A 21,434-nucleotide genomic window follows, 5' to 3' on the forward strand; every position below is an offset into this window, starting at 1 on the left:
TTTAAAGCCAGGTTCAATCCTAATGTGAATTTTTATCGCTGGGGTATTGAAGCAATTGGCAAATAGAAGTCTGCGTTTTTAAATTCCAACACAGTCTGAACAAGTGGTGTGAACATGTTGGTATAATTCAGCTAAAGGAAGTCAGTCCCAGGAGAGTCATGGAGTGGCTTTCTTTGCTTAAATATACTTCTGTGCTCATGTGGAACAAACAGTAACATTTTGTCCAGGTCTGTCTGCTTGACAGTATGCCTTTTGTTCGTTCTCCAAAGGTGGTGTCAAATATATTGGTGGAAAAATAATAAACTTACAGATTTTTTTTTTTTTTTTGGCCTGCTCAACTGACACACTCCTAGGGAACATTGTAAGCATTGAAAAGTAACATTACTTGTAATGTATACTGAGGGTAAAGGAATCCTCAGCAGTCAATTTTCTTCAGAAAAGCTTGACCTCGAGCTGTTGTGTGACAGTCAAATGGGTTGGGTTGTGAAGTAGTATGTGTTTTGAGTGGCTGGAAGGAAGATGGGATTTGTAAACTTCCCTCAGCAAATGTTACATTTACATGAAAAATAACTGAGAAGAAGGGGACAAAGATGAGAGCAGAGCACTGGAAGTAAGAGGAGACCATCTGGTGCAGAGGGTGAGGAATCAGGACTGTTCAACATGACTTCTTTAACTCGACTTTGTCCTAGAAACTAAAACTCTACCTGCAAAATACCCACACCTGTAATTTTATTTAATACTCAGGATTATCAGAGATAATAGACTGTGTTTTTATTTCACCCCATGAATAGATGTTTCATGTTCAATAACTGGTTTCCTGGATCATCTGTCTTAAGGTAGGGTGGCATTCCTATTAATATGGGGTTGGTCATGCAGGCAGTGTGTTCCCAGTGTACAGGTGAGGACACTGATCCCCAGCATTGCCACAGTATCTATTTTACATCCCTAGAAAATAGCCAATGGCAGGTTGGCTCTCATATCAAGAGTTTTCAAAGTGTACCATTCCATCTCATTACATAATACAAAGCTATAAAACAAGTTAAAAATAGTAGCCAAAGGATAATAAGAAAATGGTTAGTCCAAGCTACGAGAGTGCTATTTGGAATCATAACAATTTCTGAGTTTCTATACTTCACTGAGAAATAATAATCAAATAATTAAATAATCAAATAATCAAAAGTGGGATGAAGGTTACAGAGAAAGACAAGCATGGGCCAGTGGTATCATGAACCAAAAGTTATGACTTGGTGATCAAAACAAGATGCAGGTCAGTGAAAAGAATCATGTTAGTAATGTGATACAGCTTAAATAAAATAATGTACTTGCTACTGAAAGGTCAATCCAGTATTAGTAAAGATAGGACAGAAACACTAATCTCTTGTTTTGAAGATACATTTGGGCTTGAAAAAAGAAAGTGAATTTAGTTTAATGGAAAAACACATGTACAGCTTGTGTTATTAAAGCACTGTGTTTTGGTTACTTTGACCTGAAACAAATCCTGGTCCAAGCACAACTCTGAATTGGTTTAATTCTAGTGGAGCCATTGCTCTTGACATGCATTCAGCTCAGTGGTACTTCTCTTGTTCAATTTTGCAAACCTAAGAAATTTGGTTGGTTTCGAATTTAGCTGCAAGCAGTGTTCGACCTGACCATTTAAATATTTTAAAACCACATAACACTCAACTTTAGAACAAATTCCTAGTGTTAAAAATACCTAAGAATGTTGAAAAAGTTATGTATAGGTACACTGTCTGCAAATTTAATGAGCATACAACCAAATATAGTTAACAAACACAGTTTTGATCTGTAGATCAAAACTATTTTCTATTCCACATTTATATGTTTTACTATGAAAGTATTCACTTAAAATTTTTTTTATTATACTGGGATTAAAGATCATGGTTAAGGACAGAAAACTGGGAATTCTCTGTCAGTCCAGGGGTTAGGACTCAGCACTTTTACTCCTGAGGGCCTGGGCTCCCCACGGGTTCAACCTCTGAGTAGGGACCTAAGATCCCACAAGCCGCAGGGCATAGCCAAAATATTCTCTTAAAGAGAAAAGAAAAGAGAAGCATAGAAATCTATCCCCAAACAAATATGGCTGAGTAAATGTGCAGTTAGACTAGAAACCGCATCCTCGTGGTACCAGCAAAGCCAAGTGTTTGAAGGTATTGTCTGGCATCTGGTTGACCTTCACGTAGACATCTGTGAATAGTCCAGAACAGTGGGTCTGTACTGAAGGATTCAGCAGGGGAGTGTTGGAGATTAAGGAGGAAGTTTTGCACTAATTCAAGAAGGATGCTAAATGTCAAGCTAAGAGATCCACACCTCCTTCTGATGTAAGAAGTGGTCATTATCCCTGACTGTACAGGGCAGTAAAATGATAACTTTGGGAAGAAGTAAACAGCTTACAGAGTATCACTTCTTAGCGGTTGAGATTAAAAAAAAAATAAATTGCTTTGAATAAAAATCTTTGAAATATAAATTTTTAGTATTTTATTTAATTAAATATAATTTTAAATAAACTTATTCTGTTTATTTCTAAATGTTTTATAATTTTAAATATAAATTATTTTACTTATAAAATGTAAAAAATATTTTATAAATTATTTGCTACAAAACTCAACAATTTACTATTGATGTGGGCATAAAATTAAATCACTGAAATTTTCTTTTTATATCAAATATGACTTCATTCAAAGCAAAATAAAACCAAAAGCACATATAAACAAGTTCTAAACTTTATATTGGTATCACAAAAGACTGTGGCTTATGATGAGAAACTTTTAAAAACCAAGTAAAAGACTGAAAAACTGAGTGAAATGGTAAATTCGGTGACAGACAATTTTTTTGTAGAAAAAATAATGAAAGATGACTTTGTAAAAAAAGAAAAAAACTTTTTTTAAGATGACTACTAGTTTTCAATATAAAATATATTTCATTTTAGTGTTCAAGCTACTTTACTTTAAAAATGGATGAATTTTATATTCCAAAATTAAAGTCGGTATTTGCACTTTGTCTCACATGGTGAGATCCATCACTTAATAGGCATAGTTTATGTAAAAACTTGCCTGGAAACAAAGTGATAATATTTATGCTAAGGTAAGAAAATTTGATTGCAGTGAGAGTTTTATCCTCTTTATAGTGTTTTACCTATTTTGTATATTGAAATTAAACAAAAAGCATTGAGGTTAAAAATCACTTGTGCCTAAATCATGTACATCCTTTTCCCTATCAACATTCTGAATGACTATATAAAAGCATACAAAAATTACATGTAAAAACACTTGGCAGAAGACCAGTTTGCATTTTTCAATGAACATTATAGCTTCTTTCACTTAACACCTGACATGCTTTTTAATTAAAGAAGAATGATCTTACATATAAATCAAAAAGGAAGGAAATTGAGAGGTTACTAGTAAATGCAAATGGTGTTTTCAGATCAGATCAGATCAGATCAATCGCTCAGTCGTGTCCAAATCTTTGCGACACCATGAATCGCAGCACGCCAGGCCTCCCTGTCCATCACCAACTCCCGGAGTTCACTCAGACTCACATCCATCAAGTCAGTGATGCCATCCAGCCATCTCATCCTCTGTCGTCCCCTTTTCCTCCTGCCCCCAATCCCTCCCAGCATCAGAGTCTTTTCCAATGAGTCAACTCTTCGCATGAGGTGGCCAAAGTACTGGAGTTTCAACTTTAGCATCAGTCCTTCCAAAGAAATCCCAGGGCTGATCTCCTTCAGAATGGACTGGTTGGATCTCCTTGCAGTCCAAGGGACTCTCCAGAGTCTTCTCCAACACCACAGTTCAAAAGCATCAATTCTTCGGTGCTCAGCCTTCTTCACAGTCCAACTCTCACATCCATACATGACCACAGGAAAAACCATAGCCTTGACTAGACGAACCTTTGTTGGCAAAGTAATGTCTCTGCTTTTGAATATGCTAGCTAGGTTGGTCATAACTTTCCTTCCAAGGAGTAAGCGTCTTTTAATTTCATGGCTGCAGTCACCATCTTCAGTGATTTTGGAGCCCAGAAAAATAAAGTCTGACACTGTTTCCACTGTTTCCCCATCTATTTCCCATGAAGTGGTGGGACTGGATGCCATGATCTTCGTTTTCTGAATGTTGAGCTTTAAGCCAACTTTTTCACTCTCCACTTTCACTTTCATCAAGAGGCTTTTGAGTTCCTCTTCACTTTCTGCCATAAGGGTGGTGTCATCTGCATATCTGAGGTTATTGATATTTCTCCCGGCAATCTTGATTCCAGTTTGTGTTTCTTCCAGTCCAGCGTTTCTCATGATGTACTCTGCATATAAGTTAAATAAACAGGGTGACAATATACAGCCTTGACGACTCATTTTCCTATTTGGAACCAGTCTGTTGTTCCATGTCTAGTTCTAACTGCTGCTTCCTGACCTGCATACAAATTTCTCAAGAGGCAGATCAGGTGGTCTGGTATTCCTATCTCTTTCAGAATTTTCCACAGTTTATTGTGATCCACACAGTCAAAGGCTTTGGCATAGTCAATAAAGCAGAAATAGATGTTTTTCTGGAACTCTCTTGCTTTTTCCATGATCCAGCGGATGTTGGCAATTTGATCTCTGGTTCCTCTGCCTTTTCTAAAACCAGCTTGAATATCAGGAAGTTCACGGTTCACATATTGCTGAAGCCTGGCTTGGAGAATTTTGAGCATTACTTTACTAGCGTGTGAGATGAGTGCAATTGTGCAGTAGTTTGAGCATTCTTTGGCACTGCCTTTCTTTGGGATTGGAATGAAAACTGACCTTTTCCAGTCCTGTGGCCACTGCTGAGTTTTCCAAATTTGCTGGCATATTGAGTGCAGCACTTTCACAGCATCATCTTTTAGGATTTGAAATAGCTCAACTGGAATTCCATCACCTCCACTAGCTTTGTTCATAGTGATGCTTTCTAAGACCCACTTGACTTCACATTCCAGGATGTCTGGCTCTAGGTCAGTGATCACACCATCGTGATTATCTGGGTTGTGAAGATCTTTTTTGTACAGTTCTTCTGTGTATTCTTGCCATCTGTTCTTACTATCTTCTGCTTCTGTTAGGTCCATAACATTTCTGTCCTTTATCGAGCTCATCTTTGCATGAAATGTTTCTTTGGTATCTCTGATTTTCTTCAAGAGATCCCTAGTCTTTCCCATTCTGTTGTTTTCCTCTATTTCTTTGCATTGATCGCTGAAGAAGGCTTTCTTATCTCTTCTTGCTATTCTTTGGAACTCTGCATTCAGATGTTTACATCTTTCCTTTTCTCCTTTGCTTTTCGCTTCTCTTCTTTTCACAGCTATTTGTAAGGCCTCCCCAGACAGCCATTTTGCTTTTTTGCATTTCTTTTCTATGGGAATGGTCTTGATCCCTGTCTCCTGTACAATGTCACGAACCTCATTCCATAGTTCATCAGGCACTCTATAAAGTGACCACAAATAACTACTTTTAATATCCTAGGCATTTTCATATTTATTGAGTGAATATTGTCATAAGGGTCTTTTTATATTGCTTTAGTCATTTGCTTCTTAAAGACTGCCGCCACCATCCTATACGCGAAGCATATGGAGCTTGAGGTTTAAAACTTTACACTCTGACACTCTGACTACTGATCAGTCTCAAGGTAGAAGACATTGAAAAATCCAAAACAACTTTTCAAGTTAAAAATTCACAACCAGACATAGGAAAGAATTATAGAACAGTCTTATGGACTCTATGGGAGAGAGAGAGGGTGGCAAGATTTGGGAGAATGGCATTGAAACATGTATAATATCACGTATGAAACGAGTTGCCAGTCCAGGTTCGATGCACGATACTGGATGCTTGGGGCTAGTGCACTGGGACGACCCAGAGGGATGGTATGGGGAGGGAGGAGGGAGGAGGGTTCAGGATGGGGAACACGTGTATACCTGTGGCGGATTCATTTTGAGATTTGGCAAAACTAATACAATTATGTAAAGTTTAAAAATAAAATAAAATTTAAAAAAAAGAAGCATAAATTAAAAACCTGTATTATAAAAGATGCACTTAAAAAATATGACTCTCAGATTCTGGTTACCTTGGGGGACATAGGGAAGATATTTTGATCAGAGGCATGTACCACAGAATTTTATTGAATTCATAATGGCTTATATTTTAAGACGAATCATGGGTACATGGACATTCTCATATTACTCCTTTACCTTTTGAATGGCTGAGTAAATGCCGGCATCTTCCACGCCTTAAATTTAAAATATAAACATTGTAAATACTGAAAAAAATTTAAATATATTTCTCAGCTGCTAATATTGAGAAGACAATATTAATTTTAGTGAAAAGTGATTTTATAACATATAGGCAAGCCTCTCGGTGGCACAGGACCACAGCAGTGGTTTGATATGCGTGAGTTTCCAGTTAATGTTATCCTGTGCAAAGTAAGGACTACCTATGTTTAATATAAAGACTTCACTCTATAACTGAATAACACATTTCTTAAAATTTAATTTATTAAAAAAAATTTACATACACACAACTGTTCCTTAATTTTCACACTAACACTCTGATATCATGAGGGGTGGGGAATCCAGTGATTTTTCATGATCATTTGGCAGGAACCTGCCATTGAAAAATGACAATTTTCATTCTGATTTTTTTTGTTTGTTTTATCCATAGAGTTATTTCAGAATGCTAAAATGGAAAAGCTGACAGGCAGCACTATCTTTTTAGGAGGTTTGATGATGATGGATTATACTGAATAACTTTTTTCTTTTTTTTTTTTTTTTGCATTTTACACTTAGTCTAAAAATTCAGTACAAGCCAAAAGTCCCTTATATTAAATCACAGAATTCAAAGAAAATATGTTTCCTAGGTTTCCAGGCAAAGCCTATCAAAACATTTAAACTGTAAATAATAAACTCATCAAAGAAATTGTGATGTTCTGATAACACAGAGAATAACTTTGAATTTCTTCATGCCATTGTTACTAAAGCTGTGAAACCAATTATTAAATAATTAACAAAAGAGTAACATCTATAAACAAATGTGAGGAAGAGGCTTTTAGATTTCTGGCATTAGACACTGTCAGTTCCCTGACCATTAAAGTCTCTTTGCCTCCTGTGACACTGCAATATTTTCCTGCAGTCTCTGATCACTCCTGAATTCCACTGACAGGTGAATCTTTCTTTGCCTGATCTTAAAGGTGTTCCCTTGGGTTCTGTTCCTTGTATCAAATCTCCCCTCAGTTCATCTTTATCCTCCTTTGTGAAAATCTTAAAATCTATGCATCTACCCCTCATCTCTTTCATGAATTCTAGCCTCACATTTGTAAGGAAATGGTAAACACCCCATATGAATATCTTTAGCGTGTTTCAAACTCAGCACTTCTAAAACGCATCATCTTCCAATTCCCAACCTGCTCTTCTTCCCCAGGGCTCTGTTTTAATAATTGTGTCACCGACTTATTCAGAATTAGAATCTTAAACAAGTATTCAAATGTTCCTTCATACAAACTTAGTCACTGTTGAGTCTACCTACACACACAATTTCAATATCCCCGCCTTGTATCTGCTTAAAAGCCACTGCAACATTCTTGACTAGAATTTCTCTGTCCTGATCACTCTTGACATCCATATTTTCTGCCTTGCAGTCTAATCCCTTGAAGCCAGAGTTGCTTTGTTGAAATAAACAAGCTTGGTATGTAGGCTCCCCATACACCACACTCCCCTATCATATAGCAAGTACATTCACTTTGCTCTCTCCTCAGGCTTGAGGGACCAGGAAAGATGATCATGTCAACCAATGAAAGTAAACTCTGTATATGGTGTTCAGACATAAATAGCCCTGTGTTTTCCCAGACAAAAGGCAGAGTTGGCAACCTTTCCAGAGTCGTTAGTAAGAAAAGGTGTGGCTCGCTGTGCCAGCCATGGAACAGAGATCCAAAGTCAGTCTAGTTATTTCTCTCAAAAAATCCTTTCCCTCCGATTCTCCTTCTAACAGTAGTTCACAAATCACCTGTTTCGTTGGTGCTTAGTATGTACAATGTGATGGTTGTAGGCAAAGGCTAAGTGATAAACATTTTGTTAAAAAAAAAAAAAAACAGACCATAGGAAGTACACAAAGTTTTAAGCCAGAAACCCCATGTGATTCATAAGAGACAGTGGAAGAAGTCTTTGAGAAATAAATGACTTTAATTTTTTGAAGAGCCTCCATATTGTTTTCCATAGAGGCTGCACCAATTTACATTTCCACCAGCAGTGCACAAGGGTTTCCTTTCTCCACATCTTCAATAAGACTTGTTATTTCTTATCTTTTTGATGATAGCCATTCAACTCTAAAATATGTGAACATCTTCAGAACTAACTAGAAAACAAAGAAATGACTGCAATAATATAAAAATATCCTTATGACAATATTTCACTCAATAAATATGAAATCACTCAAGGTATTAAAATCATCCGTGGTCACTTAAAATGCCAATAGGTTTTACTAGTAAATTCCTAATTTCCTTCCTCTCTGATTTATATGTAAGAATACTCTTCTTAAACATAAGCACAGTCAAGTGTTAAACGTACCAAGCTCTAATAGTCCATTAAAAAAATACAAAAACAAGGAATGGAGTTGTTTTGGGGGACAGCATAAAGGTCCCACTCATTGAATGATTGTCATAATTATAGTAAATATAACTTTATCTGAATAGTAGGATATAAAGAATGAAATTCTAAATACCTATCTTCTGGATCTTTGAACGTTTCTGGCACCATTGATCTTTAGTCATCTGATCAGGAATCGTTTAAGAGGCTACTCAGTAGTCTGTTCTGGCTTCTGTGACAGACCCTGAGAACTAGCCATCCCCCGACCCTGTGCAGTAGGAGATAGTTATTGAAAGGTAATTGGCCAAATAGTCATATAATTAAAACTATAATAAGAGCCATGAAAGAAAGATAAAGGATGCTAGAAGAGCAGAATTCACAACTTTGAGGACCAAGGGTCAAGGACAAAAAGATAGCTAGATTTGGAATTTAGTGAAATTATTAGGAAGGTGAGTCACTTGGGGTGGCAACCAGAAGAAGCATTTCCTGTGCCGAGAATGATGGTCCCTTTTACCGATTACTGAGGGTAAAGAATGAAGAGAGATGGACACAATTCCTCCAAAAATAGATACATCAGGCATCACTGAACGTCCACCCTCTAGATACAAGTGAGTGCATGTGATGGACTTTTTCTCCTGTGGAAAATATCTTTAGAATGATAGCTAGCTGTGCTAGTATATATATAGTGGTGTTGGAGAAGACTCTTGAGAGTCCTCTGGACTCCAAGGAGATCCAACCAGTCCATCCTAAAGGAGATCAGTCCTGGGTATTCATTGGAAGGACTGATGTTGAAGCTGAAACCCCAGTACTTTGGCCACCTGATGCAAAGAGCTGACTCATTTGAAAAGACCCTGATGCTGGGAAAGATTGAGTGCAGGAGAAGAAGGGGACGACAGAGGATGAGATGGCTGGATGGCATCACTGACTCAATGGACATGGGTCTGGGTGGACTCCTGGAGTTGGTGATGGACAGGGAGGCTCGGCGTGCTGCGGTTTATGGGGTCGCAAAGAGTCAGACGTGACTGAGCGACTGAACTGAACTGAACTGATATATATATACACACACATACACACACGCTAATTTATATGTATGTTGTGTATATATACACACAAACTATCTATCTATATATATATATATCCTAGCTTATATATATATATAAATTCTCCATGAATTATGTAGTGTTGTGTTTGCTCTGACTTAAATATTGAAGGAGTATGATTTCTGAAATGATTTATGAAAGATGAATGTGACTTTGAGTAAAACTTATTTGAGCTTTGAGTAGGATTTTCAAGATAAACATCCAAGGAAATGTCTAACAAGAGGGATATTGAAACACAATTTCTCAATGAATAAAGACCTTACTGATTGCAGCTATGAATTCAAGTATTTTGACATATGTTCAGGTGTTTGTTTTGAGACATGTAAGGAGTTACAAGTGAAAGAAAATGTTTAAAGTTCTCTTCCTCACTTTGAACTACATTTCAAAGAAATACATAATTTCAACATAAAATATATTTCCTCCATAGACCAACCCAAGTATGTGTATGAATGTGAATTAAATCTCATGGTTGGGGTTATATCTGTTCATTTTTATTATGTATCTGAAAGGGCAACTATTTAAAATATTTTCTGCTTTAATAATATTATTCAGAGTAGTACTGATAACAATATTTCTTCTGCTTCTTATACCCTTATTCACATTTTTCAAAATCAGCAACGAGACTAATTTATTTTAAGAATTCCAAGGTTTTCAAACAAAAATACCTGCATGCAACTAAAAAAAAGAGAGAGAGAGAGAAACGTGGTTTTTAATGCATTATTTATTTTAGGTATTTACTGTGGTCGGTTGTGTCCAACTCTTTGCCACCCCATGGACTGTAACCCTCCAGGCTCCTCTGTCCATGGCATTTTCCAGGCAAGAAGACTGGAGTGGGTTGCCTTTTCCTCCTCCAGGGGATCTTTCTGACCCAGAGATCAAACCCACATCTCCTGTATTGCAGGCAGATTTTTACCACTGAGCCACCAGGGAATTTTTCCAGAAATAATCATAAACTTTATATTTGTAAAAGGTAGCTGAGCACATTTGTAACATTTCTTTTCCGGGGATCAGTATTGCTCTAGAAACTGCTGTTTGAAATCACAAAGTGGGTATCTGTGTAGATATGTTTTGTTAATTTTTCAGATTATTCCTTCCTCATGCTATCATGAACAGTAGCAAAAAGGAATCAGAGAGAGCAATAAACAATGAACTTCCAGTTTAAAAAGTATTAAACAAAGCACTTCCAATTCAATGAATATTGTATTCCTAATACTGTGAAGAAAGCTGAGCGCCAAAGAATTGATGCTTTTGAACTGTGGCATTGGAGAAGACTCTTGAGAGTCCCTTGGACTGCAAGGAGATCCAACCAGTCCATTCTAAATCCTGGGTGTTCCTTGGAAGGACTGATGCTAAAGCTGAAACTCCAATACTTTGGCCACCTCATGCGAAGAGTTGACTCATTGGAAAAGACTCTGATGCTGGGAGGGATTAGGGGCAGGAGGAGAAGGGGATGAGAGAGGATGAGATGGCTGGATGGCATCACCAACTCAATGGACATGAGTTTGGGTGAACTCCAGGAGTTGGTGATGGACAGGAAGGCCTGGCATGCTGCTATTCATGGAGTCGCAAAGAGTCGGACACGACTGAGCGACTGAACTGAACAGAACTGGGAAACCTGGGCATTCATAGGTAATAGAAATATGTCGAAAAAAGAAGAATCAGAATATTTACTGGAGTCCCTAAACTGTGCAATTCTTGAATGAGCCAACTTTGAGTGGAAAACAGAAATCTGCCTCATAGGAATATGAAAGTGCTGTGGCATAGAGTATTTTATAGAAGTTGAAGATTTGACCTTGCGTGATTACTGAAGCTGACTTAGTATACTGTCCATGGGGTTTCCCAGGCAAGAACACTGGGCTGGGCTGCCGTTGCCTTCTCCGTGTTCTCTTTACCCACGGTCAGTAAATCTGTCCTATGCTATAGTCACGTAGCTCAGCCCTTAGGAAAAGACATCCCTCTTCCTTTCCAACACACACACACACACACAAATCTTATTTGACTTCTAAATATATCAAATGGAAAACCTTACCCTCATCTATGAGCCTGACAGTGCTTGGTATTAGGAGAATTACTGAGAAAAAAGCAATCAACTCTTTGTCGCTGTTACTTGAAAGGTGCTTTCCTTACATTAGGCATAAATAGTTTTAACTCCTACTTCATCTCTTAAGCAAGAAACTGTTCTTTCCTCTGGCATTTGGTGCACCACAGGACATGTTTCAATTCTTGACTTAGAAAGACTGAGTTCCTTGTCTCTCTAGAGATATTAATAGCACCACCATTCACTCAGACAGATGCAATCAGAGCACCTTCTAAGAGCAAAGCGCTGCTCTGAGTTCTTGGGATACATCAGTGAACAACACTGATCAAAATTTCTGCCCCCAAAGAGCTTACATTCCCATGAAAAGAAACAAACAATAGAAGATAAACATAATAAGTAATTACGTAGTAGGTGAGAAAGTAACAGAGTGCTTTTAAAATACAACAGAGTAAGGAAGATGTGGAGAATGTGTTGAGGACACTGCGGCTCAGAATTTTAAATGTGGAGCAAAGAACATGAAGGAGTGAGGAGCTGTCCATATGGATCTCTGGGGGAACCGTCGTCTAGGCAGAAGGAAGTGCCCCCCGCCAATGCCCCCAAGGAGCCAAGGCTTCCCTGTTCGAGGTACACCAAGGAGCCTGACCCAGTTGCAGCCAAGAGAGAGGGGAGAGCAACTGGAAGATGAGATCAGAGAGGCACTTACACTATAAAAGGCACTTATACTCTGGCTGCTCTATTGAGAGAAATCTGCAAGGGAAGGGTGGAAGCTAGGGAACTAAGTAGGAAGCTAGTGCAATAACCAAGTGCGAGAAGATGATGGCTTTGGACAGGGTGGGAATGGAAGAGGCGACAAGAAGTGGCTGGTTCTCCATGGGTATCTAGATCCCTGGGACATTCCAAGATTGAGAGGTCAGGACGCAGAGGAGAAACCAATCAATGAACCTGAGAAGATGTATCTAGAGAGACAGGAGGAAAAGCAAGAGGGCGCCATGTGCTGGAAGCTTAAGAGGGGAAATTGTATCAGAGGAGGAGGCATGATCAAGTAAGATGACAACTGAGACTTGGCTAGTGAATTTCACAAATTGGAGATGATTAGTGACCCTGACAAGAGCAATTTGGTGGAGTGGTATAATTCTGGAAGGTTTTTGGCATGATATTTAACTTAAAAAAAAAAAAAAAAAAACAAGTGTTTTTATTGGTGGGTAATAGCTTTTTTGATCGATTTAAACTTCCACATTATTTTTACTCCACATGCCCAGCAGTCACAGATTCCACAGTCTCTGGACCACTTGAGCACACGCTGCCAGTGTTTAATGAAATACGTGTCTTCAGGCCGGTAAACCTCACCACGTGACTTGGAGTGCTTTCTGCAGATGCACTTTCTGACTGCTGAGTGTTTACATGGACCATGGTGATAACCAAAATAAAAATGCTTTTATACTTATAGATTACTTCACTGAATTATATAAAACTGGTATCGATAAACATACTTACTCCAAAAAAATGAGGTATAACACAAAAAAACTCATGCAGATTTACTGGAAATCTGTGAATTGTTGTTTAGAACCTGAGAGTTTCTGCACCACCAGTCTTACTAATTGTGTGAAGAATTACATGATATTCTGGTTATCAACCTTCATGTTAACAATCTATAGTAGTTTCTACTTATTACACTCAATCACATGAGTGAATCAGCCAATTTGTACAAGCTGTCTTGCAAATAACTCCTATAATAAGAGTAAAATAAGAAAACCACCATTATGGAAATCATTGCTAAACACCTAAGCCTGAATTTTACCATCTCATTGTGTAGATCTAACTGGAGAGAAGGCAGATGCTTTAAGGACTTGAAATAGCTGAACTAATTTATGCTCTCGTCTGTGTGATGTGTTATACAATATAGTCCTATACCAAACAGGTTTCTCTCTGCTAGACTTTTATTGTGCTTCTGTGTTTGATTATGTTAAGTTGAAAAAGGTAAACACAGTGTTTTAATTTCTAAGGACTCAGAATAACCATTAAAATAGAATTTTGATGTTGCATTGTAGCAAATGACATTGAAGATAAATGCTATTTTCCTATCTTGAAATTATTTTATAACAGCATTAGTTTCTGAAGTCTTTAAAATATCAGGTTAACAATGAAAAGGAAATTAACAAATAAATCTCTAAAAGCTCAAATGTACAGTTAAAGACTAAAATTTATATAAAGTTTAGTTGTGTGTTTTCCTACCCAGAAATCAAAATTTGAAGAGCAGCTAGGGTATTTTGCTTTTCAAATTTCAAGATAGGGCTTCCCCAGTAGCTTGGATGATGAAGAATCTGCTTGCAATGGAGGAGACCCCGGTTTGATTCCTGGGTTGGGAAGATCCGCTGGAGAAGGGATAGGCTACCCACTTCAGTGTTCTTGGACTTCCCTGGTGGCTCAGCTGGTAAATAATCCACCTTCAGTGTGGGAGACCTGGGTTCGATCCCTGGTTAGGAAGATCCCCTGGAGAAGGGAACAGTCACCCACTCCAGTACTCTGGCCTGGAGAATTTCATGGACTGTATAGACTGTATAGTCCATGAGGTCTCAAAGAGTTGGACACAACTGAGCAACTTTCACTTTCAAGGGTATTTTGTCCTGCTTTTCGTCCTTCACTTAGATGAATTTCCTGTCTTATTGCTGAAACTACTTATAAAATGATAACATAATCAATAGGATGTTTCATGTTTCCTGAAGGGGCTTTGCAAACTCTAAATATCTTAGAAGCCACTGAAGTCTAGAGGAATGAACCAAACCTGACAGTATCTTAAAGTCTTCTAGTAGAAGATCAGGCGCTCTGAGCAGTGCACATTCTGTTTTCACCTCATGCAGTTCAATAAGGAAACCATCCCCAAAGTGGAGAAAGGGAAAGCCTTTTCAGGACCCAGACCTAGATATTACTGTATTACCTAACAGCACATGTAGTAGATACATTTTTGTAGGTTGACCACATGTAATTAGAGTTACATAGAGTTCAGGCCACATTCAATGATGAGTAGAACTTGAGTTTTTGTATGGCTTAAATATATATATACACACACACACATACACACACACTGATATATTTTTTTAATTTATTTATTTTAATTGGAGGCTAATTACTTTACAATATTGTGGTGGGTTTTGCCATACATTGACATGAATCAGCCATGGGTGTACATGTGTCCCCCATCCTGAGTCCCCCTCCCACCTCCCTCCCCATCCCGTCCCTCTGGGTCATCCCAGTGCACCAGCCCTGAGCGCCCTGTCTCATGCATCGAACCTGGACTGGCGATCTGTTTCACGTATGATAGTATACACACTGATATTTACTGCAGATCTATTTTCTAACATTTGAAGTGAAACTTGATCTTTTAACACATGTAACTGGGTATGAAATCAGGATCAGTGAGATAAACAAATCAAAGATTTTGGCCTCAATGGCCTCAGTGAGCTACTGAGGGTATGTTCTATGCAGTGATGTTTAATGAGTGACAAGAAGGTCCACGTGAGACCTTTAGCCATTGTGATCCAAGCTAATGAATGCTTTAGCCCCTCTTGGTAGTCAAATCCAGTTTTTAAGACTTGGTGCTACTTCCAAGTTCTATGACAATTTTCATCGTTTTATCTCCTCTGCTAATGTCTGCCAGTTAAAATCTTGCCTGGAAAACTCCGTGGACAGAGGAGCCTAGCAAGCTGAAGTCCATGGGGTCACAAAAGAGTTGCGCGTGACTTAGCAACTGAAAAACACCAATGACAAATGAACGGCAGAATCAAGAGTCACATTCCAGCGACAGTGACTCTTCCCCCTCTTAGGACAAAGGTGCAGGGGACACTAATCAGATCTTTCCCTGAACTGGACAGGACTTCTCTTTCCAGAAAGAAAGGAGTATGATTGCTCACATGGTCAAGAGTGTAGTCTGGGCATGATAACTGACCAGGCCTGTTCCTAAATGACTGGGTGGAACAGACACCTGCCCTTCCCACTCCCTCTCCCACCCTCCACTGACCTGCACTGGATATTTAATCTCCTGTGTTAAGCCACTAAAACGCAGGGCTTGTCAATTACAGACACTGGCCAACCTTACACAGTTGGTGACACTATATAGCTACATGAATCCATAGTGAAATATGTCAACATAGCCTAAAAGACTTTATGATTACATATGAAGATATATTTCTGAATTGTTGTATTATTAAAAGATACATGAATAATTTCAGAAACTCAAATCCAATGGTACTATGATTTTAAAAGAATTTTTAAAAAATCATTGAATTTAACTTTTTTATTTCATTTGAAAGTATGTAAGTTACATATATGTCTTTTAGACATGCTCATTAAATATTTCTGCTTTCTAGGAGGATAAGAGTTATTCTAACACAAGGAAAAATCCACAAGATATAAATTTTTTAATTCCCCCAAATGAAACTGTTATTCTTTCTACTTTATCTGAAAAGAGTATTTTTATGAATAATCTTTAAAAACAGATTTGAACCTGTCAATCCAAATTAGTACCCAAATTGACATTTTCCAGATTGGATTTTTAGGAGGCATATTTTACCTTGAACTCCTCAATGTATTAAAATAAGTTAAACAAAGGGAATTTAAGATTTTCCTATTATAAAGTAGTAGATCTTATTGAATCTTTATACAAATTATAGTTCCCTGATGTGTTTTTTACCAAAACTTATTTTTTTAAAAAAAGACTTCCAGACAGTTTTTCATCATCATTAAATGACTTAGGAAAGTGAAGGATAGTGCTGGTGTTTAAACGGCCATGGTTCTATATCCACTCCCCTAAAACCTTACATTGGTATTCGTGGGTCAGTGTCCTACAAAGCATAGTGGATACAGAGTTAAAATTCACTCATTAGGTCTCATTAGGATCAAACATTTATTATGCACCAATAGCTACACTGAGTGTATTTCCTAGGATGGAAATTGTTTGTGGCTAATGTGCTGTAGAACCCGTAAAGTATTCATGACTGTGTTAACTGGTTCTGAGACTGGGTCCCCCTTTATGGAATGTGTTTCATCTCAGCAGCTGCTTTATATAATTTGGCTGGGGTTTCCCCCACTAGTCTAAATGTAGCATATTAATGCCAATTTAAAGATCAAATATTATGAATAACAGACATGCATTTTGTCTAATAGATATACATTAATTACCTCAAAAGGGTTACAGATTCTTCAGGATATACATTTTTTCATAACTAAATGGGTCAGAATTCATTAGCAGTTTGGAAAGACAAATATAAAGTGGGACCAGCAGCTGAGTTTAATTAAGTTGTCAGTTCTTTCAATTTTTTTCTTTAAGGCAATTTTCTACTCTTTACATCTGAATTCTTTCTGTAAAGGACTAAGCTCAGAATATCGTTGCTTTCCATTGGCATGATTTTGATGGAAATATTTTCAGTTTATTCTTTTAAAATGGTGATGAAACTGAATATATTCTTTTAAAAGTCTCTCAGTCAATGTATAAAAGTCTAACCACAATGAATTGTTGCTTAAATTCTTTTCAAATATGTGATTGCAGGTGTGTGGGTTCTGAATACAGATGCTGTCTATATTCTTGATATTTTCCAGTGGGAAAGAGACAGTATTGCTGGGATGATGAAGAAATTTAGACCCCTGGTTTGATGATAATGAAATGAAGCTGGATTTTATAACTTGTACATATCATTGACCCTTAAAATGATGCTTTGTATGATCATTTTCATTTACACATTGGGAAGAGCTTCAGAAGTGTTAACTTTTTCAAAGTCCCTGGGCTAGTGAGTTACAGAGCCGGGATTCAAACCTGCTTTGTGTCACATTCCAGCACCCAGATCAGCCCACGACAGCAGGGAATCTCTCCATATTAGTAGAGAGGTAAAAAGGTATTTGCAAGTAGCCATATAAATGGTTACATTTGAACAGCTTACTATTTCCCCAGTGAATACACTTAGCAACCAGCCCCACCAGATAGAAAATTAAGCCACAGAACCCAGTTAGGGCTGCAGGTGAGCAACAGTTCCCCAAAGAACAGCTTCTAATTTTTGGTTTATAAGGAGTTTAATGGGCATACACTCGGTAGGCATGCAGTTTCTTTTTGAGGTTGCATCAAAGGCTCTTATCTCTATTTTGTATTTGTTTTGTCTACACGGGCAACACAAAGTCCTCCATTAGATCTGTAAACTCCTGGCAAACGAGTCCACTCTGGCCCATTCTGCTTTGGCCTTTGCAACATCTCCAAAATTATTTCCTCATCCATCAACACATACATTAACTAACTCATCTGTATAGTTTCTTCCCTACCTAAAATTTCGCTGGCCTGAAAGTCTGTTTACTCTGAGGTTATACAGCTTCACACAGTTGTCTCTGTAATTCTGACCCCAAATGGCCAGGAATCAGAGGTCCACGTGTTAATTAGTTGGTATCTAATTAGTTCTGATATCCAATCCTACTAAGATTTCAGGTGGAAAAAAAAATGTGTTTTTTTTCTTTCTTTTTGTTGTTACTTAAGACAACATGAGGGCTCTGTCTCTATCTCCCACAAGGCTTGACTCTCGGTGGGGTATCAACAAGGCAGGAAACTCAAAGTAATTAAATCTCCTCTGACAGTCTGGCCGTCCTGGGGGGGTGGCTCAGAGCAGGGCCAATTCCCGGAGCTGTTTGCTCTTGGCAACACCATGCCATCTTGCCTCCTGACTGTGGTGCTAGGGTCACTCCCATAAGGCACGGGTTTTTGCAACAGTGACTTACATTGTTTCAGTGTTCCTCTCCTTCCCAGATGGTCAGAAGCAACTTCTGCTTCCAGGGAGGCTGGGCACTTCAGTCTCCTCAGCACCACCAGGAGGCTGACTAATGCAATGGTGGCTGATCCCTACTGGTAGCTGTGGAATTCCATGGCTTTATCAAGGACCAGTTTTTATTAAAAGAGCCTTACTCAAAGTTTCCTAAATATGCATTAAAAAAAAAAAACATAACCATAGCAAGCAGAGCTGTATTTCCAAACATCTTTTTGGTCTTTATCTGCTCCCCTCTGAGAAAATAACACCATCCTAGCTTGAATTCTCTCTCATTCTTCCTCAGGTTCTGTTCCAAAGGGTGGAGCCCCTCATTTTTGCCAGTGGAAAGTTGCTGCTTCTTGCAGTGGAGCACTGGAGCTCATCAATAAATTAGGCTCCAGAAACAGCCCAAGGAAATCCTATAGTTGCCAAAGGTAAAAGGTGAACCGGCTCTAATAATAAGCCAGGTTTGGCTATCATTTTTCAATATGTTACTTGGATTACCAAAAAAAAAAAAAAACTGATAAACTCAGTAACAAAATCTAAACATCTAAAATCTGTAACAAAAGCATCAGAGATTACTTTGAGGTGGTGAACAAATCAACTTTATGCTTCAAATGTCACTAATATCAAAACTACAGACACAAAGCCCATGATTAATCTCTCCTATCCATTATTAGCTCCTTAAAATGGCCCCGGGCCCTCCCTTGATACCCTGGACTGGCTGTGGAGGGTGAAAGAAAGTGAAGAAAGTGCTAGTTGCTCAGTTTTGTCCGACTCTATGCGACCCCATGGACTGTAGCCCACCAGGTTCCTCTGTCCATGGGATTCTGGATTCTGGATTCCACGGGATTCTGGATTCCATGGGAATCAGGCAGGAATACTGGAGTGGGTTGCCATTTCCTACTCCAGGGGATCTTCCTGACCCAGGAATCTTCCTAACCCGTGTCTCCTGCGTCTCCTGCATCTCTTTACTCACTGAGCCATTGGGGAAGCCCATCAGATGTTTGTAGGGTTAACGCTAATTTCCCAGTTACACAGTATCACCAAGAACAGCCCTCTCTACCTCAGAGCAGACCACCCCAAAATTCACAAAATGTGCCTTGAATGGAAGACAGCTTTGTAACCAGCTCTTACAGCATCTTAGACCAAACCTGGGGAGACGTGTAAGAATCCCAGGTCCAGGAGGTAGCAGCAGAGACCACATCTTCCTCCTCCAGACTGGGAGCAGTGCATGCTGGGAGAGGACAAGGGGACACCATTGCCCTGATTGCCTCTGAGTCTAACTCACTGTCTGGGGCCCAGGAAGGGACCCAGTGATGGCACAACCTGCTACCTCTGGCTGTCCCTAAGAGAGGACAGAATGGTTTCGATACTGTGGGGCTCTTATCGGGAGAAGTCAGGCCATCCTGAACACAGAGCCCATTAACTACCAGCCTCCAGGCCTCTCCTATCACACAGATCATCAAAAGCCTGTTTGCACTCACAACCAGACATATGCAGTAAGTTCAAATTATTGCATCAAGGAAAATGTGCATCCCTTACTTACCGCTTAAAGCCTACAGGCTGCAACTAGTTTAGGAGACAGTCTGGTTGATGAGGAAAGAAAATCTCCCCACACAGGGACATTTACCGGGCATTCCTAACTGTGCATCAGTCTAGGATGAACTCAGCTTGTCACAGCTTGTCATGGTTGATCCCGCCGTTCAAACACAGCCTCCATTCTCACTTAAGTAACTTGGATGAGGTAAAAGAGACCATGTGGATCCGGAGAAATCCATCCCATTTCTCAAAAATAAACCCCCAAAACCTGACTTTACGGTGATGTCAGTGGCAGACTTTGCAGAAACAACAAAATGTATTTGAATTATGTCACCAGGGGAATCATCTTTCTATAACCTTTCAAGTCACTTAAGCGTAGAGAAAACATTCTCACCTATAAATCTTACCTAAAGGCGACCCTGATGAAAAGTCACTTGCTGTTTCTCCCCCAAGTGTCTGTCATTTTGTTCTTCCTTCTGTGATTTCTCCCTCTGCTATCTTTTCCATAGCTTTTAATGTAGAAAGACAGGGTTGAAGTCTTGCTGATGAGTGGAGACAACTAAAAATATGACCAGGAAGACTTATTTGGGACAGCTGGGGCTGCCCCACTTTTCAGGAAGGCCAAAATGGCAGAGTTGTGGCCAGGGGACAGAAACCCAAGAGATCAATGAAACAGTCTTTCATCATAGGCGCCTAAGTTGGTATCTTCAAAATGTGTGTGGCTGGTAGGTGGTGGGGGCAGTATATGTTTAAAAATAAAAATGTACCATCTAAAGAGAACCAGGAAGAGAAATGCTATTTGTCTGTTGCTACTTTGTTCTTTATCTATGAAAATAATATTTAAATTTAAATTCTCACCAACTATTAAGCACGTATTCTACTAAATATCACAGCGAATACTCTAGGTAGGTTAATACATTGATTGGTACAAGAAAGTGGATTCCATATTCACCAAGTATTCTGGGGAGCCTTGGAAAGGCTTTATGGAACTACTGTGTTCCCAAATCCCACAGGAATGAAGGAACTTATAGGAGAGGCTATTTGTTTTGAAATCACCTGCACTGATCATAGTGTAACTATATAGTTACAATAGCATCCAGCCATGTGAACTTATAGGAAGAGAAAGTGGGAGACAGAAAAATAAAACAAAAAGGAGAAGGTGAGGAGGAACAGGAGGAAGAGAGGAAGAGGAAGAAGAATTAGGAGAGGGAAGAGAAATGACACCAAGAATCTTAAGTTTGCCTCTCCCACCACCCATTTGATATGTGAAGCCTCTCTGAACTTCCAGGAGTGGGAGAAGGGAAGGAAGGGTAATTGAGTAGCTAATGAAGCGAAGAAACAAGAGCTCTCAGCTACTGGGGGTACATCCTGCAAGGAGGCAATAAATCATTGCAC

At 38.8% G+C, this 21,434-nt stretch overlaps 1 protein-coding gene across 17 annotated transcripts in view; it reads left to right on the forward strand.

The window, feature by feature from the left end:
* SORBS2 (sorbin and SH3 domain containing 2) overlaps positions 1-21,434 on the forward strand; it is a 212,644-nt gene that overhangs the window by 37,168 nt on the left and 154,042 nt on the right. Inside the window, exon 3 of one of the 17 annotated variants that reach the window (XM_070364400.1) lies at positions 18,802-18,931. The exons of the other annotated variants lie outside the window; for them this stretch is intronic. The gene's annotated coding sequence lies outside the window, so the exon portion shown is untranslated. The remainder of the gene's footprint in view (positions 1-18,801; positions 18,932-21,434) is intronic. 17 annotated transcript variants of the gene reach the window in all.

The sequence above is a fragment of the Bos mutus genome, chromosome 27, assembly GCF_027580195.1.
Source record: "Bos mutus isolate GX-2022 chromosome 27, NWIPB_WYAK_1.1, whole genome shotgun sequence".
Classification (NCBI taxonomy): Eukaryota; Metazoa; Chordata; class Mammalia; order Artiodactyla; family Bovidae; genus Bos; species Bos mutus.